Source organism: Alexandromys fortis, unplaced genomic scaffold (genome assembly GCF_014885135.2).
Source record: "Alexandromys fortis isolate MF-2015 unplaced genomic scaffold, M_Fortis_MF-2015_v1.1 scaffold_31, whole genome shotgun sequence".
Classification (NCBI taxonomy): Eukaryota; Metazoa; Chordata; class Mammalia; order Rodentia; family Cricetidae; genus Alexandromys; species Alexandromys fortis.
Genome location: NW_026067974.1, coordinates 1362029 through 1376899, shown reverse-complemented (window position 1 = coordinate 1376899; position 14871 = coordinate 1362029). Strand labels below are relative to the sequence as shown.

Below are 14871 nucleotides of genomic sequence, written 5' to 3'. Positions count from 1 at the left end.
AATTTTAAGTTTACATTTGATCACCAGTGAAGGTTTTTCCAAGCAACGATTAGTTTTTTTAGACAGGATTCTCTGTAGATTTGGCTGTCCTAGAACTCACTCTGTAGACTAAGCTGGCCTTGAATTCAGAGATTTGCCTGGCTTTGTCTCCTGTGTGCTGAGATTAATGGGGAGTGCCACCACTACTTGGCTGGGATCTAGTAATGATTAGTTCTTAGTATGGTATCTTTTTTATATTTTGTTCAAAATACGTGCATTTAAAGTACCATTTTGCCTTTGTGCTGCCAACACTTGGGGATTTCAAGGTCAGCCTCAGCTATCTTGCCAGGTTGAGGCCACGCGAGACAATCTCAGAATATCAAAGTAAAAAAAAGCAAGAAACAAAAAGTGCCTAGGTTCAGAGCGGGGCTGCTCAGCGGCACCTCCATCCTATCCTATTGTCTGAAGGTATTGTATTTTCCAAAGTTGTTGGGGGAGGCGGTGACTCATGGTGACCCCTTCTTCGAAGGCAAACTTTCTAAACTATTTAGAGAAAGTCACTTCTACATCACTAAATTTGCCACAATGCGAAAGCAACTTGCATTCAAGTGCTAGCTACATAGTATCCATATTACCGAGCAATTTTAATGGCCTCCTTTTATACTCGCAATGCTACATTATACTCGCAAGGTTAAAATCAGAGACAAGGGGAGCCTTGTCCCCCGCCAGCTTCCCTGGCCTTTTCTAGGGGACATACCACCCGAAAGCAGGAGCCTGCCTGACACCTGGGAAGAGGTAGAGTCCCCATGCGTGCCAAGTTCACTGTGCCCGGTACGCAGGGACCGGGAAGCCCTCCGGCCCGCGCGCGGGACCCACCGCCATCTCCCCCGCCCGCCCCGACTGCAGCTCCTCTCGCGAGAGCGCCGGCAGGGCGGGCCCGAGCGGCGCCGGGGTGTCAGCGGAGCGCCCCAAACCGCGCCCCTCTTGGCGCAGCTGGGGGAGAGGCGCGCGCAAGTCGGGGGGGGGGGGGGGGGGGGGGGGCGCGGGTGTCGGGCACGTGCCGGTGGGCGAGCGGGCAACGGAGGGGGGGGGGCCCACGGAGACCCGAGGGCGAGGGGCGGGGCTTTGCGTCGCGCCGCGGGCACGTCGTTGCGCGTCCCCCAGTATTTAATGTCTCTGTGTTCGCCCGGCCTGGGCTAGCACGTGGGGGAGCGGCCGAAACGCGGCGCAGCGCTGCAGGGCAGGGCCGCGGGGCTAGGTGGGGGCTAGGGGGGCGGTGGCGGGAGGACTGTGTACCTAGACGGTCGCCCGGGAGCTGGTAAGTAGCGGCTGGCGCGGGCATCCGCCTGTCGGGCCCGAAGGGAGAGCGAGTTGGGGGGTGATGGGGAGCCTGGGGTGCAGGTGCAGGGTGCGACGCGCGCGCCAGGTGCGCCGGGGACCGAGCGGTGTGTGCACGGCGCCCGTTGTGAAGCGGGCGGGTCTGTGCCTCGGTGACCCGCGCGCCCCCTGCTCCTCCTTCGCCGTCGAGCGGGCTGCTGACAGATCGCGTGCGCTGAGCTTGGGGCGCCGCTCTGAGCCGCTGCTCCCCCTTCCCATCCCCCGCACGTCACTGGCCTCTAGGATGGAGATGAGGGACACAATTCCCCGGGCGCCTCGGTGCGCCTCAACTTTCCCAGTGCTGGCTCACCCTTTTTGGGTAGCGAACCCGAGCGCGTCCCACCCAAGGTCGCCCAGCCTCGCTCGCGTTTACTTTTCAAAGGTCGTGTGTACCCAGTTTGAGCGTGGAGGGGAGGCAGCGAAGCAGTCTCTATCCAGGACCCGGTGCCCAAGGCGGGAGAACTGGTCCTTGGGGACCGATCCCTTTCCTGGCTGAGGAATCGGAGTTGGAATTGGTCACTTTCAGAGCCTCATCCAACTTCTGGGCCCGGTTGATTCGTTCTGGGTTGGTCCGGCAGTTGTGGCAAACCCGAGCAGGTAGGCAAGGTTCTTGGAGTTCAGTGCCGCAAACTATTGGAGCGAGCTCTGCCTTCGCAGCGGGGAGGATGGGAGGCAAGACAGGTCCCAAGACTATTGGCGGTGGAGGGACCTTAAGAACCGAGTTAGCTAGTCGAGGTCTTGGGTATCTTTAAGGGGATTAGGGTTTGTGGCCTCGTAAGCGTGTCCCGTATGGTGGAGAAACTTTGGCTAGAGGTGCCCTCTGACTTCTGGGCTGGGGGGAGTCCAGTGTCACATGTGAAACGCTCCACCTTCCTTGCCGTCCCAGGTCGGCGATCTGGAGGGACGTTGCAGGGGTCATAGGTAAAAATGTGCTTCCAGAGACCTCCGGGCGCGTAAGGGGCAGATACTCCGGTGCCAACTACTCCTGTGCCTTAGGTTATGGCTTTTCCTGTTTCCTTTCCGCGGGAGGGAAGGTGCTGATGATATTGGACCTAACAGAAGAGACCTCTGGGAAGCCCTCTACATAACGGGACCTCCCCCCCCCCCAGGCAAATGCCTCAGGAAACTGACACCTTTCTAAGCACACCTTGGGCTGTGCTTAACACAAACCGGGTGGATTTTGCTCCAGGTGCGAGTGGAGGCTTCTCAAACCCAGTGGGAGAGGGTGTATGTGTAGGGCAATTAGTGAGGTTAAACTGTCGATCTTTCCCCTACTGAGGTTGAGGCTGCTTGGGGTTTAAATTTAACTCCTGCAGTGAAATTAGGGCTGCTGGACCTGATGTAACCATCTCTGTTGGTTTGCCACCTCCCTCTATACCCGAGTATTACAATTGACATGCAGGAGCACAGTTCACAGAAAGTTATTGCTTCTGGGAGTTAACTTACACGCTCATTAACTGCAAAATCCTTTCCAGATTAGTAACCGTGAAGTGTTTTGTTTTTTGTTTTGTTTTGTTTGTTTGTTTTAAACGTTTAACTTTAGAAAGTGAGGCTTAGAGTCTTAGGGCTACACCTACCCATTCCTCTCTTAAAGGTACAGAGCATCTAGAACTCTGTGAAGGAGTTGTTCTATCGGCTTCTTCTGTTATTGGCATTTAAGTGGTTCACCTGCGGTTTATTTAGGACTTTTTTCCGAGCCCAAGGTACAAGTGAAGTTAGGTTTGGGGAGCTTTGTGGATGTGTTGTTGAGCCTTCTTTCACCTCTAACTTGTTTTGTAGGTTCTGGGTAATTCCTGGTGTAGTCTTGTGAAATAGGAAAAATAGCCTTGGGTTAGAGGACCCTACGGGTATGCAAATCATCGAAGCCTCAGTCATTTTGCTAATTCAATAGGCCTTGTTCTGTAGGGTGTGCAGGTGGCTATCCAACCCTGTGGGTGAGACCTGCTCTAGATCTAGTGGGTTTGTGACCATGTGGAGTTCCTTATGGGAGTCTCGTCCATCTCCCAGCTGTTTGTAGAAATTGCATTTACGGTTAGCCAGTGCAGGGCGGCAGCCAAGATACAGCTATCTCTAATGTACGTCGCCTGCTCAGACCCTGAAAGTAATGTATCAGGTTGCTGAGCATCAATACTTTAAAGCAATGTCTTGCTAACCGGTAAACCAGATTATACTTGGACCTGGCCCAGAGGCTGGTTGTAGCCATAGTTAATAGGGGAAAGTAGTTTTCACTTCCAGTTTCCCCTTTCTCATCCTGAATATAGATGGAGATCATATCTGAGACTTGGGACTATGCCTGGTATATGGCAGGCACTTCAGTATAGTATCCCTCTCTCCGGAGGAATCCCTGTGTTTGACTCAGTCATTTGATTATTTAAATATAAAAGCATCCCCTCCCCTAGCCTCTGACCTAGTAACTTGCTTAGAAGGAAAGAGAAGACAAATTGGTTTCTCCATGCTTAGCCACCTAGCCCCCTGGGTCAACATGTCTCCATCAAACTGGCATTTTAAGGTTTCGGAGCTCATGTGCCTGGAGAGCTGCCCTGTTTTCCGTGGCCACTCCTTCCTAATCTTCCGCGTGAGTCTGTCATGCCTAGGCCTCTCTGCAGCCCAGTCTTTTCCTGTTTGGGGGAAGTTTGTGTCTGGCATTTGTTTCATCCTAGGAACTTTATTATGGGGAGGTGCTTGGGTTCTGCGGACTCCATGCCCTGATGAAATCATCTCATCATAGTTGCTGATCTCTATAGTGGGGTGTGTTTAAGTCCTAAATCTTACTAACTAGGGCAAGTTCTGTTTCTCCTTCCTGGTGTAGTCATCTCCACCTTTCTCAAGTACTTACTTGGGCTTGAACGTAGGGGCCTTGTGCATGGTAAGTACTGAACCATTGAACTTTAGCCCCAAGTGTTCTTTTTCTTCTTCTTCTTTTAAACAGTCATGATAAGTGAAGCCGGCCTAAACCCACAATCCCCCTGCCTCAGCCTTCCAAGTGAAGGGATTACAAGCACACAGCACCACTGTTCACCTTTTCCTTACCTTGTCTTCTTCCTGATGGTGTGTGTTGTTCTAAGGCCTTGCCATTTGGATGCCCTTGCAGTTCTTGTAAACTTTCTGTTCCCTGTCCTGTCTCCTGACCACTTGTGTTCACTCAGCCTTGTCACTGAGGCCCATTTGCATCCAGAGCAAAGCAAGGTGCGTTCTGGAGGAAAAGCCTGCGTGCTCAGGATAGGGGGGCTGTCACTGCTGGCTGTGGCTGGCCAGAGTTCAGGGCCTCACGCAGCTCTTCAAGCTCTAACCAGCCTCCTGCTTCTGAGGGTCTGGTTTTTTCAGTGGGTAAAAGAGACTTGGTAAACTAAAGGCTTTAAAGGTATTCTCTTATGGACTGAAGAGAGAGAGGGAGGGAGGAAAAGAGAGAGAGAGCGTGTGCGTACAAACACTGATGATCTCAGGCTTATATCTAAAAAGTATTCTGATTGTGGGAGTTAGGGCAAGGTGCCTGGGGGCCTAGGGGCTGCTAGAGGAATGTGTTTGGGCTGCCACACTGGGCAGTGCAGGTCACCATCGTTTCATCACCATGAAAAGTTTTGGTTGGTGCAGGTCTACAATATTCCTTGTCCTACTCTAAAATCTTAGCTGCCTCTGAAACACCACACGTTTGGGTTTTAGTGTCAATAGCTCACAACCCCAACCACTTGGGTGACATAGTTTTTCTTCCTATGGAAGGTTAAGAAGCAAGTTCTGGCCTATAGTGAGGAGGGGCGTGGTCCCTTAGGAAATAGATTGAGAAATGAATTTAGTGAGAGGCTTGGGGACATGAGCACTGAGGACAGTGGTCGGACTTGAAGCCCTTAGCCATTTTGGTTTGAGCGCTTTGCTCATTACTGCATAGTGTCTTGTTGGTTCTCCAAGACCTGTCTGTATTCCTTGTCCTTGGTCTCCAAATGTCGTGTGTCACCACACCCCATAGCTTTCAAAAGGACCTGTGTGAAACCTCTTTGCTAAAGTAGTTTGCGTTTTTATCGTGTGCCTGTAACATTTTCTTCCAAGGCCAGGTCTGCCTGTGTATCTCAGGCGTGAACTGTATAGCCACAGCTGGCCTCAGATCATCCTCAGAGCCTTCCAAGTGCTGGGATTTCAAGCATGAGCTACTGTATCTGACTTCTTAGCAACTTAGCAACTCTTAATGTTAAGAGTTGTACTTTTACAGAGGCAGTGGGGAAAGGGTGGCAACAGTGTTGCTCCTGAAATGTTGGTGTGGGATGAAGCTGTGGGGAGTGGACAGACTTCTGCTTAACTCATAGGGATCACATGGCTCACTGAGAAGGGTGGGTACCGCCAGAGTCCAGGTTGGTGGACCAATGAGTTTTATTGGCGTTACTTATAAGAATATGGGTGAGGGTTTATTTATAGGAGCAGAAATGACGCAAAGACATGTTTCATCACCAAGGCCCACCCCAGCACCAGTGACAGCTCGCAGAAGCTGGGAAACCTAGAGCACACTGCACAGCCTGCAGGCGGCTCAAGCAGGTTGGAGAGCATCCTTTCCAGGTGACTCTGGTCTGAATCTCTTCCCTGCAGTTGGTCTGGTCGCAGAGTCTTTGCAGCTCTCCTTCCAGTCTTCTTTGTGGCTCAGCTCTTTTCCCTCTGAGAGGGACTCAGCATTTTTACTTTGACAGGGAGGAGCCTAGTGACTCTGTTCGGTTTCAGGGAGTTCTCGAAGCTAGTTTTTAGTAGTTTGCATACTTGTTTACGTCCCTGCAGGATGGAATGTTTTGATCTGGGAAAAAACTTGTCAAGCAACAGTCTGGTTCTGGGTCTGCTTTGTTTGGATCTTTCAAAGTAGCATTGAATTTAATCTTCCAAGTGTGCAGCATGTGATGAGCACCTATTAGAATGCTCTTAATTTGTTGAAATGGGGTCTTACTGGGTTGCCATGGCTGGTCCCAGGCTCCTGGGCTCAAGGGGACCCTCCCACCCCGCTTCCCGAGTAGCTAGGACTACATACCTCTGTACTGCCTAGGTAGATTTTTGTTTTGTTTTTTTAAACCACACTGTTTTTATCCTTTAATCTCCCAGTTTAAGTATCTCTAGTTTGAAACTGAAATTCCCCAAAGAGGATAGGTAAGGTGACCCCCAGGACACTCTCAGTTTTGGGCTGGCTTTGGATGAGTTGATGTATTTTTTCTTCCCCGTATGGGTCTGTCCTTGAGACCCTATTTTCTGCCCCATTATCACCCCCTCTTCCTCTTCATCCACAATGTGAAACTGGACTTTTCAAGAATGAAAAGTTCATCCCACAGACAGAGCCTGTTAAAGCATTTATTTTGAGTTGGTTAAGCTTCATTACAACCCTGTGGAGCTATTCAGGTCCCTTTTCCTAGAAAACTAAAGTTCGGATCTTATTCTCTCAACCCTTTACAAAGCCCTGTCATCATTAGGGAAATGCACCTTTGAAATGCACGAGAAATTACTGAATAAGAAAGCCTCGGGGTCTGGGAAACTGAGCGGGTTGCAAGACAACCTTGAAGTCACTCATTCCTTGGCTAATAATAACATTGCCTGTCAGACCTCACATGGAGGTCATGAGACCATCCCCCTGGCCCTCGGTAGGCTGTTACCCAAGAGAGGAGGAGACTGCGAGATCATCCAAGGCAGCCCCCAGACCTTTCTCTCCAGCCTTGGTCTCCTCTCCCACCTTGGTGAGGCTGAGAGTTAGCACTCATTTGGAGGCTGCTCTGGTCTGCTGTTCATCTCTTGTCGCTCCGTCAGTGACTTCTGACTTGTCCAGCTGCCCTGGAGAGCGACCAGCTCTTGAGAATAACCTCCCAGCTTTGTCCTTTGCTTTGGTGTGACCCACTCCACCAAGCTTGTGGTTATTTTTAGCAGGTGGCATCCTCCAGGAGAGTCAAGTGCATGTGGCTGTGTGTCCAGGACAGGTCCTATGGGGGCCACTGCTCCTAATCAGGGGAAGGAGCCACCCTTAGAAACTGCCATGGCCTCAGCACTGGCCCAGTAAGAGGTCTCTGAGGTTGTCTTTTCTATTCTGGGCTTGGGGCCGGACCAGGCAGGCATGTGACTGAGGCCTTTGTCAGTGAGCTAGGGAGATAGGTCAGGTACTGTCTTAGGAAATGAGGCCCCTTGACACCCCAGTAGTGAATTTTCCGGAAAAACGGATTAACCCCCATTTCCTACCCATCTCTGCCTTTTTAGTGAAGTTGTTCAAGCCTTAGGGCTAACCACTACAAAGCATAGAACCTGAAACTGTGTTTTGTCCAATTGCTGGTGTCTTCTGGCTTTCATCAAAATACAAACACAGGAGGTGGCTAAGTGACTCTAGTAGGGTGTGTGTGTGTGTGTGTGTGTGTGTGTGTGTGTGTGTAAAACCCAGGGACTTTGGCAGGTTAGGCTCTACTCTGAGGCACATCAGCAGCCCACACACCCCCTACCCCACTACGAATCCTTTTCTGGGAGGAAGCCACTGAGGCGGAAGAGGGATGAAAAAGGAGTTTGACAAGTTTGCCTTGTTCCTCATACTTTTCTTTCCGCTCTCCCCCTTCCTTCTTCCCTCTAACTCGGCTGCCAACTCCAGCCCATCTATCTGTTTCTGATTAAGAAAGCTTCAAGCCATATAAGGCCCTCTGTGGCCTATGGTTTATGTTGGCTGGAGAACAAGGTTGTTGTTGCAAGGTCTGGCTCAAGGACTAGTGAGAGCTTGTGTGTGTGTGTGTGTGTGTGTGTGTGTGTGTGCGTGCATGTGTGTGTGTGTGTGTGCACTGTACATTTGTGCACCTACCCCTAGGGGCTGGACCCACTTGAGGGGTAGTGCTAAGGACACTGGTCCAGCAATGGCTCTCTAAGCTAATGTGCAGTGTAGCTGTGGGGCTTCCTAGCAAGGGTGCTTGCTGAGATTTGGGGTAACAAATAAATCAGTTTACCCAGAAAACACACTGTTATGTTTCTAGCCAGGGGCATCATGATTCTGGACTAGAATCTGGAGGCAGTTTATGAAGTAAGAACAAAGTACCCTGACCCTGGAGAACGGTTGTCCCTCTGGAAGTACATTTCCTTATTTATTTATTTATTTATTTGCTTGCTTGCTTGCTTGCTTGCTTACTTTGTGAGTCCCGTGATTCCTTGAGTTTAGCTTCTGTGGGGCATGTGGAGCCTGCCATTCCTCTGACTCTTTCTTGGCCTCTCCTTGCTGTCCCTTGAGCTAGCTAAGCTTGCTCCTGCCTGAGGACTTTGGCACATATTTTCTCTGCCTGGGACTTTCTCTCCCTCTGCACCACCTTCATCCTGGCATGGCGCCCTACTGTTCAGCTCTGTAGCTCTGGTGGCCCTTCTTTCAAGAGACACATTCTCTCACCTTTCTGTGTAGCTTCCCATCCCGTAGACTCCCCCTAGCCTTCTCCTGCCAGCTGGAGGGCCCACAAAAGACAAGGAAGCATTTCTTAGCCCTCCCATTACTTTTACGTGTATGGGGGATGTGCCAGGGTGCCTTAGGGCTGTGCTCTCAAGCAGTCCAGAGGCGACAGGCATATTACATCAAGTTCTTCATTGAACTGTCTTATCTGAAAGTTGAGTCCCTTCCCTTCCTCCACCTTTGCTGCCTTGGTATTGATACCTTTATTAAATGATGGGTCCTGCTGCATTAGGGTTGCCATGATTCCCAAAAGCTCTATCAGGCAGCATGTTCTCTTTCTGATTTTTCACTGCTGTGTTAGTTTCAAGGTATCTGAAGCAAAAATGCAGTCAGTTATGAGAAAAGAGAGCATTGCAAGTTTGTGCGTGAGTGGACGCCGCTGCATATTTATCTTGATTAGCAAGCAGGACATACTGGGTGGTAACAGAGCATCAATACTGCTTGTATGTAGCCTAAGCATGAAGTTTCAACTGGCCATAGTGGCATATGCATACAATCCCAATGCTTGGGAGGCTGAAGCAGGAAGGTTACGATTTAAAGATTTAAAGTCAGCTTGAGCTACAGAGTGAGAACCTGTCTCAAAAACCAAGACCCTAGATCAACAGCAAAGTCAGACACAGCATTGCTTATGGAAAGAGTTTTTTTGTTGTTGTTTATTTATTGTTCTGGGGGTTGAATCCAATGCCTTGGCAGACCGAGCTGACTTTTTGCCTGTATACAAAGTTTGCAAGGACAGTCCTTTGCTGGGACTGTAATTGATTGGTCCACGGCTTTCTCAGAATGCACCAGACCGACCCTGGATAATTTATTCCCAGTCAGTTCTTTGTCCTAGAGCACCTGGGAAGCTCCCTGAGGCCTTCCCTTTCCTCCTTCTTTATTTCTCTACGTATTATTTTTAGTGTGTGTATGTGTGTGTGCACACACGTGTGTGTGTGCACTCATGCCTGTGTGAGAGTATCCAAGGAGCTGGACTCACAGGTGGTTGTGATCCACCTAGCCTAGGTGCTGGGACCTGAACTCAACTGCTTGAGCCGACTCTCCAGTCTTTCTAGCTGTCCTGCCGACTTTTATCTGTTTCTGGTCTGCTTGTGCTTGCTTTTTCTCTTCCTTTAGAGAATGCTGTCTGGTTTTCTGCTATGACAAAGTGAACGCTCTGTTCATTCCTATACCTTCTTTCTCTTTGTCTCAGTAGCATAATTTGATAGTTTGCTATCAAATTATAATTTGATAGTTGCTATTCATAAACATTTTCTGAGGCAAAGTTTGCAGTTTCTCATATTTTTTTTCTTTTCATTGTGTAGCCCAGGCTTGTCAGGTATTCACTATCCTGTTGCCTCAGACCCCAACCCCGCCCCAAGTCCTGGCATTACACATATGCACCCCCATGCCTCACCTTACCTGCTTTCTATACTTTTCTGCGTCTTTACTAGTTCCCCGCTTCTCCTGAGCCTCTGCCTTTGTGGCAGGCTTTATTTCATAGGTTTGGAAGGCTTTTGTGATTAAGCACATCGGGTCCTCCTAAGAGTTCTGTGCTGCTCTGGGGATATAGCCCTTTCTGTTGGTTCTGCCTGTTCCTCCTCCTGGGAATTCTTTCCATCTGTTGTGTTCCTGGGTGTGATACCTGCTTCTTCCTGGATATACCCCCATGTCTCGGTAGAACGCATCCTCTAGTACCTTACTGAGAAAGTGCGCACACAGGTGGGTGGCTCGCAAGAATGACACCGATGAGTGCAGGCGAGCAGGCCCCTTTGAAAGTGTGCAATGAGAGGATGTGATTGGATACAGGACTGTTGAGCAAGGACAGCTAAGCCAGGAGGTCCCTTCCACCGAGGTAACAGCAGGCACCTTTGGGGAGTGGTGATGGAGAGGCGATCTGCAGTTGAGCACCCAGGTGGTGGTGCATGTGGCTGTTGAGTGCAACCCAGCTCTCCTTGGCTCCTCAGCACCCAGTCTGAAGTCCCCCTCATTCCCACACAAGGACACTAGAACATCCCCGCCCGAGGAAATGGCACTCTGTTTTCTGCTTGTTCCTCCCGCTACCAGATACTTCTGTCTTTTGGACTAGTCAGCGGCAATGTGGACAGCTCCCCAGGGAAGAGGTCATGGGTTTTGACTTCCAGAAAGCTATGGGAAGTTCAGTTTCTCATTCATTTTTGCCCTTCACTGCCTGATACTTGGAGTTGCCAATAAATATTTATTGAATAAAAATTTTCCTCTTATGTCTTTGTGATTTCTTGGTTGCTGCCACTGCATTGGCTGTTGACCACACATCAGCGTCTTTTCTTGTGAAGACACACACGATCTTCTAGTTTTTATTTGCTGGTCTTGAGACAGGGTCTCTAACTGGTGATCCTCCTGTCTCAGCGCTCTGGAGTGCTGGGATTATGATCTCTCAAGTATGCTTGTAGTCAGGTCACTGCTCACACCTCCAGGGCAGGCCTGTGTGGTACCTTCTGTGGTGAGGTGGGAACTCCGTGTACCCAGGAGTACGCTCCTGCATCATCGCCCCTCAGAGCCTGACAGAATTCCCTTGTAAGGCCAAGTGATAAGAAAGAATCTAAGACAGAGTTAGGATGGCCAGGTTTCAAAACCACACCTCTTCCCGGGGTAAAGAACTGGGGAGACCACTCTAGGAGGGCTGGAGTGTTTTCCCACATGACTGGAGAGGCCCGAGGCTGGGCCTGTCAGCAGAGAGAGGCAGGTGCTCTTCTTGTGTGGTGATTCTCTTTATTACCAGGCTTTCTTTCTTTTACTTCTTGTGTGTGGTTGTTTCGCCTGCATCTGTGTATGGACACCACATTCATACAGTGCCTTCAGGAGACAGAAGAGGAATCGGGTCCCCTGGGACTGGAGTCACGTAGGGTTTTGAGCCACTGTGTGGGTACTGGGAATTGAACCCAGGACCTCTGCAAGAACAGCCAGTGCTCTCAACAGCTGAGCCACCACCTCTCCAGTTCTTGTTACCATATTCTCTAAACCGGAAGTTAGTTAACTATTGATTGAGCTGGCAAGGAAGACACCGTGTCTAGGATAGGAGTTTTGGCTTCTAGCTCTTCTTACCTGAGCTGCTTGGTTCTAGACCTTAGTTTTTCCTTTTGGCCAGAGGTTTCACCAAGCAGGTCTTCCTCTTAGATGTTTTGTTATGCTTCTGTCCTACTGGGAAGCATTTGAAAAAGTATTCCATGATGTCCCGACAGCTGGCCTACCTGTGCAAGGAGTTAGAGCTGCCCTAGGGTGCATCTGTCTGTCTCCTCGGCCTGTCTGCCCGCCTGTTCTGGCTTGTTTGCTGTCCTGTCAGACTGTCACAATGGAGAGTTTAGGATTAACCCTGGGCAGGCCAGCTAGCCCATTATGAGCTAATGTGGAATTTTGAGGTGCTCTCATGAGTCACAGCTCGCTCAGCCCCCCAGGTATGAAGGGAACACCAGCGCTGGGCTAAGACGGGCACACCTGAGGCATGGCTCCATCGCTGTGATCCTGGGCCCCAGCCATGCTGCTGTGGGAGAGTGTCCCCGGTTCACCATCACCCCCACCTCAGTGGCAAAAGTGCACTCTGCCAGCAAGGTAGGTGCTGGCTTCATGACTTTGGTCCGAACCTCTTGTATCCCGGGATTTTCTGGGAAAACTCTGTGGTACTATGCTGTCCTCCGGGCTGGGGCTACCAGCATGTAGATATTTAAATTAACTTTATGTAAGATTAGAAACTGAGTTCTTCAGTCCCATTTTGTCATCTTTCAACTGTTCAGTAAGCTCAGTAACGTGTGGCACAGTGGCTGACTGCCAGTGTTGGACAGGCGTCACCACATGGGGCTTGCCCAACGTTACCTTTGGTGACCTGCCCCACTTTGACCAGGCTGCCACTACCTTGACTATAAAGGTCACAGGCCTCCTCACCAGCTCTTTAGGTCAGCGGCTAGGACACCTTCAGGCTCTGCCCGTACTCTTAAAGGCATCAGAACCATGATAATGCCATTTCTCCCCCGTATCTATTGCAACTCATAGAAATCCCGGCCTTAAAAAGAATTTATTTGGGGCTGGAGAGATGGCTCAGTGGTTAAGAGCATTGCCTGCTCTTCCAAAAAGAGTTCAATTCCCAGCAACCACTTGGTGGCTCACAACCATCTGTAATGAGGTCTGGTGCCCTCTTCTGGCCTTCAGACATACATATAGATAGATTATGGTATACATAATAAATAAATAAATAAATAAACACATAAATAAATAAATTTAAAAAAATTTACTTATTTTATGTGCCTGAGTGTTTTGCCTGCATATTTGTACGAATACTGTATGTGTGCCTGGGAGGCCAGAAGAGGACGGCAGAAACCCTGGAACTGATGGTTATACACCTCCTTGTGTGTCCTGGGAACTGAACGTATATCCTCTGGGAGAGCAGTTAGTGCCTTTAACCATTGAGCCACCTCTTCAGCCTTAATCCTGGTCTTCAAAAAAGCTTTGGGGTACTCTGTCAATACTTGGGTACAGGTGTGTGCTCCAGTCTGGGACAGCCTTCTCCCCGGACCAAGCTGCTTCCTGGCAGAAGAACTCCTCCTCATAAGCATCATGCACAGATCTGAATACGCAAGTAAGCAAGGGAGCAGCTGGCCCGAGAGTTCAGCAGATGCTGCTGATGGAAACTAGAGGGTCTTTTCCTTTGTAGCCAGGCAGGGAACCCTGAGTGCATGTTCTTCCTCCCCTGACTCCTACCCCAGGAAACTTCCCTTGCAAGCCAGCAGCATGCTGCTGCTTTCCATACAGGAAATAAAGGAGCGCCAGCTAGGCTTTCCGTTCTGATTGCCTGTTGGGGGAAAGATTCCTTGAAGGGAAGGCTCATTTAGGGAGAGCTGGCTGTGCTTTGCTCTGGAGATGGAGTGGTCAGGGCACACACTTTCCAGGGGGATGTCACTGGGATGGTGGGAGGAATGTTCGAGTTCCAATCAAGAGGGCGTGTGGACAGCTGTCCAGAACACAAAGTGGTGTGGATTTGCCCTCCGGGGCCAAGCCTACACTGGACTTGGGCTCTTGGCTCCTAAGCTGTTGTTTTTATGATTGACTTTCCTGTCAGTTCCATGTAGTCCCTTTCCCCAGTAACTGCAGCCAAAACTGACTTAATCACTAGGGCCGACACCATTCTGTGCCATTCCCAGGGACTGTTTCCTTGTTTAGAAGGCTCTAGACTGCGGTTACAAGTTTGTGAGCTGTTTTGCGAGTGAGGCCATTGCTTCCCCAAAGGCCATTCTGAGAAGCCACAGGTACTTGTGGAAAGAGAAGGGATCCTTTTAGAACTGGGAGTGAGCAGTTTAATGCAAAGGCTGCAGGCTGTAGCACGTGCCTGCCTGCAACTCTGTGTGACTGCTTGGCCACAAGCCAGCATGCATCTATTCCTGGGCAAATGGACCTGCTAAAAATAAGCAGGCAACAGTTTAATTCCAGCAGATTCAAAATAGCTGAGTGTCCTCCTCACCAGCCTAGGGCAGTTCTGTAAGCATCCTTGTGGGAGGCTTTCCCTGACTGCAGGCAGCCTGTCTCCTGTGGGGAGAAGCCTTGGCAGCTTCCAGTTGACTTGAGTGTAGAGTGTGGGGCGCTGGGCCCTGTTGTAGTCAGTCTGCTTATATCTCGGGAAGTCCAGGTTTAAAAGCCAAATGCCAGCTGGGTGGTGTTGGCGCACATCTTTAATCCCAGCCCTTGGGAGGCAGAGGCAGGCGGATCTCTCTGAGTTTAATGTCTACAGAGCGAGTTCCAGGACAGCCAGGAATACACCGAGAGACCCTGTCTTAAGAAAACAAAAACAAGCAAAAACCAAAACCCAAATGTTTGGGACAAAGAGCAGCTAACAGGCTTTGTTAGGGAAGGAAGGTAGTGGAAAGCCTTGTGAGGCTGAAGGTGTGTGTGTGTGTGTGTGTGTGTGTGTGTGTGTGCACATTCCTACTTGGACTGTTGGGAGGTCGGTGCATCCTGTGTCACACACATACACACACACGTCAACCCTTATATGTCAGACCATGTACATTGGGGATAGGGGAGTGTCCTTTTATAAATACCCAAGAAGGCTGTTTGACTGCCATGCGACTGGCTTGGGGTGAGGAAAAGAGAGGCTG

At 50.0% G+C, this 14871-nt stretch overlaps 1 protein-coding gene across 3 annotated transcripts in view; it reads left to right on the top strand.

Moving 5' to 3' along the window:
* The first annotated feature begins 1149 nt into the window (after positions 1-1149).
* Akap1 (A-kinase anchoring protein 1) overlaps positions 1150-14871 on the top strand; it is a 32060-nt gene continuing 18338 nt past the window's right edge. For 2 of the 3 annotated variants that reach the window (XM_050156782.1, XM_050156780.1), the window contains exon 1: positions 1150-1297. The gene's annotated coding sequence lies outside the window, so the exon portion shown is untranslated. Of the gene's footprint in view, positions 1298-1814; positions 1954-14871 lie in introns of those variants that run through there. The other variant, XM_050156781.1, reaches the window with a different exon arrangement.